This window comes from Asterias amurensis, chromosome 5 (assembly GCF_032118995.1).
Source record: "Asterias amurensis chromosome 5, ASM3211899v1".
NCBI classification, from domain to species: domain Eukaryota; kingdom Metazoa; phylum Echinodermata; class Asteroidea; order Forcipulatida; family Asteriidae; genus Asterias; species Asterias amurensis.
Genome location: NC_092652.1, coordinates 25,707,471 through 25,721,144, shown reverse-complemented (window position 1 = coordinate 25,721,144; position 13,674 = coordinate 25,707,471). Strand labels below are relative to the sequence as shown.

Below are 13,674 nucleotides of genomic sequence, written 5' to 3'. Positions count from 1 at the left end.
ATGACCGAACAATGACGAAACCCCATACCACGAATAATGAAGATGACGTTTTCATAAGAAATTAAAAGACATCAATCTTCAATTCCAACTAAGACAAGTACATCCATCTTTGTCCCTGGGAATTTTTTGTCAATGTGGAGAGGATACTTTCCATCAATGCCAGTGGCACTCTAAGCTTAACATGATATGGGCACTGTTAGAAGGAAAAACCTGTTAATTTAAATTTCTGTCGGTTGGGCGCAAATTCAAGTGTCGCAATTGTGTCCAAACACCCCGCACTCGCGCTGCCGAGCGGGGTTCTTTCTTTACGAGTATGAAACGTCTGGCTGGCAGCGAGTATACGCCAATCGGACATTTTGGGTTTGACGGAGCAGACTGTATCATCCCTTTTCACGATTAGTCCCGCAATCCATACTTTGTGCTACTCCAAGACGGTGTGTGTTGGATAGAGTGTCTTTTCACATGAACACTGTATCGCTTCAGCTTCGGAGCATCTTATCGATTAACAACTGAGACGGTATTGGGACCAACAACAACGTTTCCAGAGATTTTTTGGAGCGCCTTAAAATCTTCAACTGAAGTTTCTTCACTTTGATTGGAATTCGATTTATAAGAAACAGATATTTCTTAAGAACTAAGGTGAGTAAAAATACGCACTGTTCAAAGTTTTAATCATTCTGCACGTCGTCTTAATTCTGAGCATTGGAACAGTTATTTTTCGGTCCCATATATTACCTTTAACTGTTTTGTGTTGAAGCTATTGCACATTATTTGTAATAATTGACAGTGTAGTTTTTTATTGAATAAATTTGTTGTTTTTGTCACTTTTGTTGTTGTTGGTGTTGGTGTTGCTGCTGCTGTTGTTGTTGCTGTTGGTTTTGTTTTGTTTTTGTTTATGTTCTGGATTTGCTTTTGTTGTTGTTGTTTTCGTCGTCGTTGTTGATGTTGTTGTTTTTGTTGTCGCATTTCCACACACATCCAACGAACATCTTGATTAAGAATGGATTGAACTTGAGTTCATTGCACACAGTTCGACCCATTTAATCATTATCTTCTTTTGTTTCATAACAAAATCTGCAGGACAAAACATTTCACACAATGCCGTTGATGTTTGAAGCGATTAACGATTTGGACACATTGTAAATCAGATATATTTTACCCCCTTAGTGCTAAGTAATTACACAAAACAAATATTAACTTTAAAACTGACTTTGTAATAATCATTGGAGAGCTGTCGATAGTATAAAATTGTGGAAACGACTACCTCTGGAATCACGTAGTTTTTGAGAAAGAGGTAATTTTCCTCTGAAATAGTAAAAAAATTCTAGCTAGAAGTCTTTTATTCCTATCTGAAAGCACACAAATTCGTCCAACAAGGGTGTTTTTTTCTTTCATCATTTTCTCGCAACTTTGATGACCGATTGAGCCAACATTTTTACAGGCTGGTCATTTTATGCTTTTGATGGTACACACCAAGTGAGAACACTTGTCTTTGACAATTACCAAACGTGTACAGTGCCTTTAAATATATTTTTAAAATAGAAGGTTAAATGTCTATAGAACAATGTCAGTAAAAAAAAAACTGGAACAATCGGGTCATCATTTCTCAACTCGGAATAATCAAGTAGAGATCAACCAGAAGTACAGATATTCAAACAAAAATAGGAAATTCCTCAAAAAAAAATTCACTAAACTTGGATTCAATTTTCAAGTTATTTATTGTTGTCCATTTAAAACTTAAAGTAGATTTTCATTTCAAAAATGTAGTAAAACCTTTTAACCATATATATAAATGTGAAAAATTCGCTGACATACAAGTTAGCGTTCTGACGCTTTTTAGCGACTGCTCTTTTAAAAATCATAATATTTTACGCCAAATAGTCCGTTGACTGGCAAAGTTAAAAACGTTTATCAAAGTATCTTTCGAATACTTTTACGATTTGTTTTCCCAATGTCCAGTCACCTCTTAAAATAACAGACAAACATAAGAATTAGGCACTGGACACGATTGGTAATTACTCAAAATAATTGTTAGCATAAAAACTTATGTTAACGAACAATGGAGAGCTGTTGATAGTACAAAACGTTGTGAAAAACGGCTCCCTTTGAAGTAACGAAGTAATTGAGAAAGAAGTAATTTCTCACTAAATAAATTAAATTGAATTAATTCGAGACCTCAGCCGAGGTGGTCTCGAATTCAAGCATCTGAAGGCACACAACTTGTGCGACAATGGTGTCTTTACTTCCATATACTCTCTCGCAACTTCGACAAACAATTGAGTTCGAATTTTGACAGGTTTGTTATTTTATGCATATGTTGAGATACACCAACTGTGAAGGCTAGTCTTTGCCAATTACCAAAGGTGTCCAGTGCCTTTAATTTTAATCATATAAATATAAAATATCATCAGAATGTTGCCAAACAAAGGTTTGTTGGGAGTCTTAGCACACTTTTATCTCCCTTTAATTTGCTCTCAAATTGATTGTACATAAGATGTTGGATCACTTTAAAGTTTTAGACCATTTGTAGATATGGAATAAGCTGTGTGTAAATGCAATTTCTTTGAGTGTTTTTAGGTCACGTGTTCAATTACTTCCCTCCACTTAAACAAAATCTATTTGCTTTAAAGATCCGCTTGAAACGGCAGGTACCACATCGGTGACAGACGTGTCCGGAGCAAGCGGCTTCGGCTTTGGCTTTTGGCTGCTGCTGCTGCAGCGTTGAAGAATATGACTTGTCTGCGATCTGGCAGTAGCAACAGCCAGATCCATTAATTCAAACGCGGCAACAGCTTAAGTTCAAAAGAAAGCAAGGGGATTAAGTTTTTTGGTGCATGCAGAACCAGCCGTGCGCAAAGAGAGGCACATTAGAATACAAAAGTCGTATTTGAGAATTTAGTTACGGCTACGGCTGTTGCCAATGCCGTTGCTAAGGACGTCCTATACTTAAACGCACATGACGCGGCTTATCCGGCCTGATTTTCAGATAACCCCAATTCCATGTTTTCGGCGAGAGCCAAGGGTTTTTATGTTAGCTCGCGCACATTCTACGGTTAAGACGGGATTTACTGAAAAATCTTGCTCATTAATCCTATAACATTTTAAAAGTAATGAATTGGCCTAGAGCGAACTGAGACGAGCATTTTCTGTAAAGCCTACTTTTAGCTTTCAACTTTAAGACATGTAAGATGGGATACTAGTCAAAAGTAGGCCTATGCTTATACATGCAAAAATATTTAAACAAAACTTATATATTCGGCAGAGTACAAACTATTACAATGGGGTCTTATAAAATTTATGAAACAACACATTATTTGCATTGAACATTTTCCCGTGTATATAGCAAAGCTACATGTTACACAAAATGTGTCAGTCGCTTCTCAAAAATAATGTATAAATTTGCTCGGCAATTTTATCATATATCCGAAGCCACTTAACGGCGTGTCGAATTTCTCCTCGATAAACGGCACAACAGGTTCAGATGTTATATAATTTCACAATCTTAGATCACTTACAACTCTGTATCTTTATTTTGTATTCCGGGGATCCCTAGACGTAATACACAAGCCACAAGATCTATAACAAAAAACTGCAAGGGATTGTTGCTATTCATTCTGGTATTAACAAAATTAAAATTTGGTGGACGCGATTCTCAGAAATTTTGTGAACAGAAAACATCCTGAAGGACCTAGCCCATGTTATGTCTATACAAAATTTAAAAACATTTAAATAGTAGTCAAATTGGGGAAAGGTAGGAATATAGGTCGATATTTTTGCGGTAACACCATGTCTTGATATACATATGGTGTTACCGCAAACCAAATTACATAATTACTTCACCGTGCATTGTCCCAAATACCATTAAAATAATAGGTAAACCTACTGATCTTCTTTTTTTCTACAGTCGAGGAGATGTGGACGACAGCGATGAAGAGTCGACAAGCTGGTCCCACACGATCGACACACCCACTACTGACATGGCTGGTAGTCTGCATAATCTCGTATCAGGCAGTCCGGTGTACGGGACAGTGTGCATCGGGAGAACCCACAAAGATGCGCATACGGAGGCGGCACCTAGACGACCTGTCGTCGATCGCGTCCAATATCATCGGACGCGCGATCGCCATTTCTGAAAACGTCACCGATTTGGAAATTCTAACCCTGCTGGATACAATGCGGGAATTGTCGCCAAGATCGGTGGAAGCCTTTGAAAATATGATCCAGAGGGAATACCATAACAACATGGAGGCGTGGACGTGGATGTGTCGATCACAGCAAACCTTAGGGAAACGGAGAAAACGAGAAAGCGTGCTCGACAACTTGGCATGACGTCATGAAATTTAGAGTCTTATCGTAACAGTCAAAAATAGTTTTACCTCGCGCCGTTGATCAACATTTATTTTGAAAATAATATCAGCTTTGTCGTTATTTATATTGTATGTTGTCTCTTCGTTGTTTAAAATACCGCCAAGATAATACGTGAAGTGTGCTCTTGAATTTTAAAGTATTAAGCAGAATATTTTAGCTGCATTTTCGTTTGTGTTTTCATAGCTTAAAGGAACACGTTGCCTTGGATCGGACGAGTTGGTAAAAACAAAAGCGTTTGTAACCGTTTTTTATAAAATGCATATGGTTGGAAAGATGTTTAAAAAGTAGAATACAATGATCCACACAAGTTTGCCTCGAAATTGCGTGGTTTTCCTTCTACTGTGCGAACTAACATGGTCGGCCATTTACGGGAGTCAACATTTTGACCCCCATAAATGGCCGACGTGTTAGTCGACGAGGTAAAAGGAAAACCACGCAATTTCGAGGCATTTTTGTGTGGATCGTTGTATTCTACTTTTACAACATCTTTCTACCCATATGCATTTTATAAAAAACGGTTACAAACGCTTTTCAAAGACCAACTCGACCGATCCAAGGCAACGTGTTCCTTTAAAAAGTGTGCTCATGATTTTGTTTTTACATTTATGAGTATGACTTTTATTTATTGTGTACGTTAGGGGGGAAATGTATGTTTTAATATCTGAATTTTTGCATTATTTTTAAAGGCACTGGACACATTAAGTAATTGTCATATACCAGTTTGCTCTCTTGATGTAGGCCTATATCCCAAAGTTTGCATCTGTGAAAATTTGGGACACGTTAAGTAACTGTCAAAGACCAGTCTGCTCTCGTGATGTAGGCCTATCCCAAAATATGCATCTGGGAAAATTTGGGCTCATTTTGGTCGTCAAAGTTGCAGGAAAAGAATGAAAGAAAAAAGTCCTGTTGCATGCATGTGTGCTTTTAGATATTTTAGTGAGAAACTATCTCTTTCTCAAAAAAAACTACTCGAAAGCTAGTCGTTTACTACAATGTTGTAAATTGAGAGTAATTACCGAACGTGTTAAGAGCCTTCAGGCACGTGCAAATTAGTGACTTTACAAAACCACGTAATGGTTGACAGGCCGATAGGGTGATAAGCCCAGTTTTCGGACAAGTCAAGAAATGGCCGATTTGGACAAGTCTCTTTATGGGGAAAATGAAACTGGGATACACATATTGTATTTGAATTCCAAATGTCACCAGGATTCACGATAGTGAAGAAGAAAAAAAAGCATCTTATGAATTGTACATGAACCTGCCTTGGTCCCAATGGTATTAGAGTCACACCAATTGATATACAATCTCGGCCCATCATTTCATAGGAATTATTGGGATTCCTCCCACATCGCCAACTTAAAGCCTCAATCACAAACACGAAAATATTTACATCCCAAACTTAAAGGTGGGGATACAAAAATGTACATTATTTAGTCTAGGTCTGAAAGATTACTGATTATGAAGTTCGTACTTGACCCATTTTTATCTGTGAAATATTTCCATCTGGAATAAAGTCATTGGGGAAAACTCTTCGGAAAACCTTTTAAAAAAATATGGTGCTTTTTAAACGCAACAGTTGATTTCGGTTGTTACAGCCAAAAATAAGGACAATGGGTTTACTGAAAATTATGCATGGTTTTCACCTTTTTTTTCTCCTGACCTATATAACCGATCAAGCCCAATAACCACGGACTCGGATGAAAGAACATTAAACACCTTCTTATGTTTTTATTTCGCTACAGTTTTTGATCAACCTGTTTTCGCCACAAACCGAATCTCATATATTTACATGTTGTTTCATGTACATAGATTGATCACACACAACAAGAACACTTGGCTTGTCCCCTTCATTGCATCTGGTGAAGTATTTGTTAGTCCAAAAGTGCATGCAGTTTTGTAGTGAAATAATAATAGTTAGACTTTAAAGGCAGTGGACACTATTGGTAATTACTCAAAATAATTGTTAGCATAAAACCTTACTTGAAAACGAGAAATCGGGAGAAGTTGATAGCATATAAAACATTGTGAAAAACGGCTCCCTCTGAAGTGACGTAGTTTTCGAGAAAGAAGTGATTTCGAGACGTCAGAATTAGATTGTGGGGTCTCGAAATCAAGCATCTGAAAGCACACAACTTCGTGTGACAAGGGTGTTTTTTCTTTAATTGTTATCTCGCAACTTTGAAGACCAATTGGTTTGTTATTTTGTGCATATATTGAGATACATCAAGTGAGAAGACTGGTCTTTGGCGATTACCAATAGTGTCCAGTGTCTTTAAGTGCTACAACTTCCTTCTTGTTTCATCTATCAGACTAACACGTCTATTTTTTTTTATTTTTTTTTTAAGTATTGCCAGAGTGAACACTGTCTGCGACTTTTTAGTCAGCTCTACCAACCCTGTAGAACACCTTTAAAGACACTTGACACTTTTGGTAATTGGCAAAGACCGGTCTTCTCACTCGGTGTATCTCAACATTATGCATACAATAACAAACCTGTGAAAATTTAAGCTCAATCGGTCGTCGAAGTTGCGAGATAATAATGAAAGAAAAGACACCCTTGTCACACGAAGTTGTGTGCTTTCAGATGCTTGATTTCGAGACCTCAAATTCTAAATCTGTGGTCTCGAAATCAAATTCGTGGAAAATTACTTCTTTCACGAAAACTTGGTTACTTCAGAGGGAGCTGTTTCTCACAATGTTTTATACTATAAAACTCTCCCTATTACTCGTTACCAAGTGAGGTTTTACGCTAATGATTATCTTGAGTAATTACCAATAGTGTCCACTGCCTTCAAAACGGCATAGTATCATTGTTGTTTTAAGATTAAAAACATTCCAGTCTTCTATTTTCAATAAATCTGTGAAAAATGCAATTGAAGTAGGTTACACTTTCTAGAAGGCCTTGGTCCAATTTCATCTGCTCATACTGGTGCAGAAAATATTGATTAAGAAAATTCTGCTGAGCAAAAATGAGCAGCAAACAAATTACAGATGGTACATATGAAATCTGGTAAGCATAATTTGTTGAGCTTATCGCTTGATTTTGTTCTTAAAGCAGCTCTATGACACTGAGCCCCTGAGTTGTCGAGGATTTAGTACGTTGTGTTTCGATGTAACAAATCAAAATGAGACAAACCAAATGTCGGGATTTTTTTTTTTATCATTCAGATAGAAATGTATTAAACTGTACTCTTAGATCATCATTGTATTATTTTTTAGTTTCTATTCAATGTGTTTATTTATTTATTCAGTTGTTAATTTATTTTCTCAAATCATAAATGATAAATCTTATCTTTACGGCATTGCCTTTGATTACGGAGTAAATGATGCAAGAAATTATCCTTACGAGAAAATAGAATTATCTGTTCCCTACTTACAAACCAAAATGACCTGAAAGCAAAAAGTAGTTAATGGCCTGACGTTTTGACCCTAGCAGAGTCTTTCTCGAAGGCCAAAGAATAAGCCTTCGAGAGAGATTCTGCTAGGGTCGAAACGTCAGGCCATTAACCATTTTTTAACTATACTATACATGACAAGAGGTGTCTGACATCCATCAAAATGGTTTAAGGATTTGTCGATCACTATCGTGTTTTATTTAAAGGATTTGCTTAAAAGATTAGAAATTTATGTCAGGAAGTTGAATTCAGTCAATTCTCTTGACTGCTTTGTTACACAGGGGCTGATTTTACAAAGACCTGAGAATATTCTTAAGTTCAAATAAATCTTAATTGCTTATCGAAATGTGATGTCACAATACAAATCACTATATACTTACAACTCATGATGCTTTATTAAGTCGGCCCCTATGTTTGTTCATGTGTGTTGTGTTGTTGTTTTTAGCCTTTGAGAAGGACTCCGTTATATATGGTAGAAACGTCATGCCACAAACTATATTTTGCAAAGTTGAATTAAGTTGGATATCCTCGTGGTTTTTAGGTCGAATTATTGCTCTTTGATGTCGGTTTATGATCCCTAAAATGGGTCGTGATGTTATTACGTACGCCGCAGACTAGATCAAAATATAAGTCATGCCTTTGGTCGATTATTTACAAATGTACAAATTATTGTCAGTTTAAAGAAAACCAGGGCAAGATTTTGCAAAGAGCTTAGATTGACCTTTAGATGTTTGTCAAACTCAAGTGCAAAGCAAAGTGTGATGTCACAATTCAAAACACTAAGAAGTTTATTGACAACCCATCTTAAGTTGACTAATAGAGTTATTGAAAACAGCTTCAAATGTCAAAGATTATGGTTATTCATTTCTTATCAACCCGTTGCAAACCCCATCCTGCCACAAAATGTCTTATATAATTTTTTATTAATTCATCAAAGTGTAATTTTCCCGTTTAGGCCTAAATGTTGAATGAAACGATTGTCTATTTATTGATGTGATGCATGGTATTTTTTAAATTTATGCCAAGGAACTCAATTTAATGTTACAATTATTCTCTCTTTTATTTGTGTCATAACTCATAAAAAAAGTCCATTAAAATATCACCACAGTTGCTAATCATGTGTTTGAGTTCAAACTTGTGAACGTTTTCTGGTCAAAATCTATGACTGTTTTCTGTTCCCCTCTTTCCCGAAGGGATAGTTGGGGTGTTGGGTTTTTGTTAATTTCTTTAAAAGCCTATGTTTGTTTTGGGGTTCAATAATTGACAATGCAATTCAATTCAGTCCATTTCGATATTGGTTTATTTTATCAAAATACATCACCAAATAAAAATTCAAAGACTAAGGGAATTTGGTTAACAATAAAATTAATTTATGTACACTGTCTGTATAACACAATAGTGTATTACCGTATCACGCCTTAGTTTTCAAACACCTCTACATGCGTGTCTTGTTCAACCTGGTTTTTTTCTTCATTTTCCTTTGAGTGCCCATAAAAATGAAGAAAACCCCAAAGCGATTGAGTGCATTTTGACGTCACAGCTCCGTTTTGCTGCGAATTCTTAGCAGGGGTTGCCCTGTGTGCAACTCTTCATAATTATTCGGTGCGGATTTGTGACTTCGAAATTTGTATCGCATTCGCATTTTTAGTTAGTATGAACCTGGCTTTAAGCCGCAATGAAGAGTTAAAAGAAGGGGGGAAAAACAGATTTGTTTCAGGTCTGCTGTTTCAGTTGAGTGTACATTGCCCAAGAAATACACCCACACCATCGCAATCCTTCAAACTTATTACCAATGCCCTACTCTAACCTGAATATATGACCGTAAATTGATGACCAGGTAACGACAGACAAGCCCATGCATGTGTACATAGTATATAAAACTCAACTGCTTACTTTATTTAAGTCAATTGGTTCGTTTCTTCGCTGACATTTATTTTAGGCTTTTTTATGTTCCGTGATGACAGTTACATCTTCAACTGTAACTATCGTGTGTATCCTTAAAGGCACTGGACACGTTCGGTAATAATTGTCAAATACCAATTTTCTCACTTGGTGTAACTTGACATAACAAATCTGTGAAAATCTGGACTCAATTCGTCATCGAGGTTGCAAGAGAATAATGAAAGAAAAAAACATCATTGTTGCACAAATATGTGTGCTTTCAGACGCATAATAGAAGGCTTCAGGCCTTGAGTCTTCAATTATTTGAGTGGGAAATAACCTCTTTCTCAAAAACTACATTACTTCAGATGGAGTATTTTCTCACAATGTTTTATACTATCAACAGCTCCCCATTCCGTTTTACCATGTAAGTTTTTATGCTAAGAATATTTTGAGTAATTACCAAAAGTGTTCAGTTCCTTTAATGATTGTGTAACACACACGTATGATATCAAGTGAGATTTTGTGAGTGGAAAAAGGATAAACTGGTGTGCCGTCTCTCTATCTAACTCAAGAAAAGAGAAACAGTATACGATTTACACTGAACTAGAATTCACACTTGACTTGAACTTCACGGTTTGAGGAGTGCGAAGAAATTGTATTCGCTTCGGAAGGAAATTGGATTGACCCAAGTTTTCTTGCATTACTAAAAAGTGTATTTCCACTGAATTAATAAGGTCATGCCTTGCTGAACAGGAGATGCTAAAACACAGAACGGTCACCCGCTCTTTCTCTCTTCTTGATTTACAACTGTTTAAAAAAAACAAATCTGCAATCAGCGATATAAATTCATATGAACGTAAAAGAAAAATATTGCCATTCGCCAAATTATGTTATTGTGTTCGGTGAGTATGAATCCACAACAACTTACATTTAACTGTAATACAACAATTTTAAAAATACATTCTGTGTTTATATGAGCAAATGAGAACTGCATTATTTAAAGATGTTTGGGTTTTGTTCACTTACACACAGGCATATCGAATGATTCATAAACAATTCTTTACGGAAGGCTACTCATAAAAACAGAAATAGAACGGTGAAAGAATAACTTTGATATGTGATTTGAGGTATTGCATGGTGAGGTATCAATGTCGGTTTGTGGATCTACTCGCTAGGTAGAGTTTGTTCTGCAGGGAATTGTCTTGCTATTTATACAACTTTGATGTATACAGAAAATATATGCGACCAGCAGTATGCTCTCTCCAAAACTAGAACTGGTGAAGGGATATTCAAACAAACGATACCTTTCCGCATTTTCATGAGCCTTCAGATGCAGTTCGAATTGTAATGTGTTTTTTTCTGTGATACCTCTCACGCACAACCATGAACAACATGTTATTTAAAGGATTTGGGTACTTGTTCAAAATGTCCATAGATTTACATTAAACTTACAGGGTTTGAAGATAATGATAGTGGAAAGCTTCCCTTCAAATATTACTTACTGAGGTGCTGTAGTTTTTGAGAAATGAGTAAAAAAAATGTCATGAAAGTACGTTTGTACATGATTAAAATAATGTTCGTCTCATGAGACGGAAATTATTTTCATGACATTGTTTTACTCATTTCCCAAAAACTACAGCACCTCAGCAGGTAATATTTTCAGGGAAGCTTTCTACTATCCTTATCTTCAAACTGTGTAAGTTTAGTGTAAATCTGTAGACATTGTGTTTTTTGTCCTACAAAGGTTACATAGACACTTTAAATGCTCAAATCGTTGTTTTCTCTGTCTTTATTATAAAGTAGGCCTACTAAGAACTTCTTAGCTTTGCTTCTTGAAATTGAATAGTCTAGATTTCATCTTGTGATTGTAGTCTGCATGCAACACGCACTCAAAAGCATTATTTGCAATATAGGTTTTCCTGGCCAATTTCAGCCAAAACATCATTCAATATAGTGTTTTGTTTTAGCTATTAATGAATTCAGTTTCGTTTTCGTGCACACTCGGATTCAATTTTGTTATTCAGATTCGTTGCCGTCATTTTTTTATTAAGCATTCAAGACAAATGTTTGACATTTCTTAAAAGCTGAATTTCTACTACCTATTTAGAATGATTGCAGAAATGGAATGGTTGATGACCAGCTCCTGCTACTGGCTTTTTCGAAACTTAATTAATCTTACCGCCTAGTGCAATCGAATGATCAATATTTTGACAAATGAATGCTAAATACTGGTCAAATTGAATTACTCCTTTTGTACGATGGAAGCTTATTCAATAAAGCATTCATTTTAAAGTGAAATTGAATGAGCCGGGTGTTTAAACACAATAGAATCCTTGGAAATTGACTGGGAAAGCTATATTAAAAAATAACAAATAACATGATTATGATCTACATTTGTTACATGTTCAAGTTTTTGTGTTGCCATTTAGCCATCGAGAAAGACTCTGCTAGGGTCGAAACGTCAGACCATCAACTTTTTTTTGCATACAAAATAAAATACAATTAACATCGTATACTCATCCAAACATGTACTTGTAAAACGGGCTTTGTAGTTCATAGATGCGTATGTAATTGGTACAAGGGTATTCTCTGTGGCCTTGTTTCTTGTATTGGGTAGCCATTGATATAAACACCTGTTAATTCATGTATGGCCTGTATTTTAATTAAACAGAGTCAAACAAATGAAGATGTCGTGTCGATGTTGTCTTAAAGGAACTGTTAATTAGAAAGACAAGCAAGTATAGGAGAAGATGATGGTCTATGATTTGCCAGTGTCGCATCTCCTTTTTCGTTATTCATGAAGTAAAAGCTGGAGGTCATGTGTTGGTATTTGTCAACGTAATTCTGATTTTACAGGCATGGTTATCAAGACAGATCCTCAAAAAAACATTGTTTGTTGCTTTTTGTAGACATTGATATCAGCAACTGTTTGGTAGTTTATGTATGACCGATATCTTAATTAAACAGAGCCAAACAAATAAAGACGTTGTGTCGATGTTAGCTTATAAAATTATAGAGGAACTGCTAACTAGAAAGGCAAGCAAGTATCATGAGAAGATGCCGGTCTATAATGACAATTATATTTACGTAAAGTTTAAGAATCTGGTTATGCCAGTGTTGCACCCCCGTTTTCGTAATTCATGTCGTAAAATGTAGTGTCATAAAAATAGACCGGTGTTGGTCAACAGGCATCCTTTTACAGACATGCTTAGCATGAAAGATCCTTTAGGTAAAACATTGCCTGTGTATTTTGTAGACATTGATAACAGCAACTGTTTGGTAATTCATGTATGGCCGTTATTTTAATTAAAGATAGTCAAAGAATGAAGACGTCGCGTCGATGTTGGCTTAAAGAAATTGTTAATTAACAAGGCAAGTAAGTAAGATGCCGGTCTCTGATGATGATAATGAAGAATCTGGTTATCGCCATGCATCTCTCCTTTTTTCTAAATTCACGAAGTAAAATATAGGGTCATGTAATCGTATGGCAACAAGATTCTGATTTTACAGGCATGGTTATCAAGAAATATCCTCAAAAAGCAGTGTTTGCTGCTTTTTGTAGACATTGATACCAACAACTGTTTGGTAATTTAATTCATGTGTAGCCGATATTTTAATTAAACAGAGTTAAAGAATGAAGACGTTGTGTCGATGTTGGCTTAGAGGAATTTGCAAACAAGTAATATGCTGTCCCTGGTGATAATGATTTTTGGTGAATTTTAAGAATCTGGTTACTAATAGGTAGGGTTATAGATTGGTATCTGTATAACCGTAAATCAGCATTCCCCTTAACAGTGGTATGCTGTCCGAAATGCCTGTTAAGGACCAGTCAGAATTCTGGCCAACTATAGTCCGGCTGATGGCTAGTTGATTGCTTGCTACTGTGTGTAAATCACTTATTTCTCATATTGTTTCAAATTGCATAGTCCCATAAAATTGAAAGGAAATCCCCAAAATACTGACCAGTAAATAAAGCTGATGAAACAGTGAAATATAACTGGTCTTGTTTGATAGTCGCTGAAAACGG

The 13,674-nt window shown here is 36.0% G+C and overlaps 1 long non-coding RNA gene across 1 annotated transcript; it reads left to right on the top strand.

Moving 5' to 3' along the window:
* The first annotated feature begins 289 nt into the window (after positions 1–289).
* Positions 290–5,789, top strand: LOC139937336 (uncharacterized). Its single transcript, XR_011786058.1, has 2 exons — positions 290–639; positions 3,905–5,789. It is a non-coding gene; the product is annotated as an uncharacterized lncRNA (long non-coding RNA).
* Positions 5,790–13,674: the final 7,885 nt, after the last annotated feature.